We start from the raw sequence: 1222 nt of genomic DNA, 5'->3' as shown, positions 1-1222 counted from the left end.
TGTCACCCCTTACAAAAAAACACATCTTTATGCCTTGTTAGCTACTAATTTAATCCCCACAGGCATGGAAAAACCATTATACTAAATTGGAATCTTGCTACACCAGAAAATTTGCTAGGTATAAGTGTGTACGGGGATCGAGAAAACAAATAATGCTGGAGGTACTAAAAGCTGGGCACTAAAGTTTGCAGAAGATAAAATATGGCTTTCATGTAAAACTGGAAACCTGCTTCACACATATTTACAATTTTAAGAAAACCCAAATTGTTGATGGATGTTGACATCACAATATAAATACACTCATCATATTTCCATATATACAGAGAGAGAACTAGCCGTTATGTCTCTATAACTCTGTACAAAAAATGCCAAAGTTGGGTGTACATAATATACAAAAAGTAAATCGTGCTCCCCTTAGCCAAGGGAAAATTGCAACTGCTCCTTTGGTTCTGGAGTCCTTGTTTTAGTTTTAACTATACTTTCCTGCCGCCTCTGACACTATTCAACCTAGAAAGATCAACAAAGTTATTCAGCAGAAACACAAAAAACATAATTAACTTTCAATATATATGTATTACCTCCTATTGATCTGCCATTTCATCTTCTTTTTCTTCAGATTTTCCAGTCTCTCTCTCCCACTTTTGCAGAATACACTAATATTAGAGTTCACATCATATGGAGAAAAGTCAATTAATGAGTTAAAGTTTAAAATGAGAAATGATTTATATACATAACCTGTATAAAAACATTCTCGGCTGCTCTTTCCCTGTCGTCGAACAACCTGCCCTTATCGTAAGTAAAGAAGGAGGCTCGCCAAGCCTGATTTTCCATTTCCACAACGCGTTGCGCAGACAATTTCATTGTCAAGCTCCCCCTGGCCATCACCATCGCCATGATTACTGAAACACAACCTTAAAACTTGAAAGATCAAACCTGCACGCAAATTTTTGCGTTTCTCGATAGCTCGCATGATTCGGCACTGGAAATCCTGCTATACAAGTCATCAGGGTGGGCTATTTATGATACAAACGAATATGGAGCTCCGCTCTTGTGATCTAAGAAAAATGTTGGAAATGATGAATTCAAGATACCATGCCGTAATCGGTTATGCCGACTAGTCCGCAAACCGTTTCCGCAATGAATTTGTAACCATTTTGATCAAACGGCTGAAACTTTTGCAATCGTCTAACATATAATCTTATGGCGTACAAGGATGACAGGT

General features: G+C 37.6%; 1 pseudogene; it reads right to left on the bottom strand.

Annotated features, from left to right (window-relative positions):
- Nucleotides 1-414: 414 nt before the first annotated feature.
- LOC149205424 (uncharacterized) lies at nucleotides 415-894 on the bottom strand (annotated as a pseudogene).
- Nucleotides 895-1222: the final 328 nt, after the last annotated feature.

This window comes from Pinus tabuliformis, chromosome 1_2 (genome assembly GCF_031772625.1).
Source record: "Pinus tabuliformis cultivar Carrire ecotype Pingquan chromosome 1_2, CPIR1, whole genome shotgun sequence".
NCBI classification, from domain to species: Eukaryota; Viridiplantae; Streptophyta; class Pinopsida; order Pinales; family Pinaceae; genus Pinus; species Pinus tabuliformis.
This window is presented reverse-complemented; position numbering and strand designations above follow the sequence as displayed.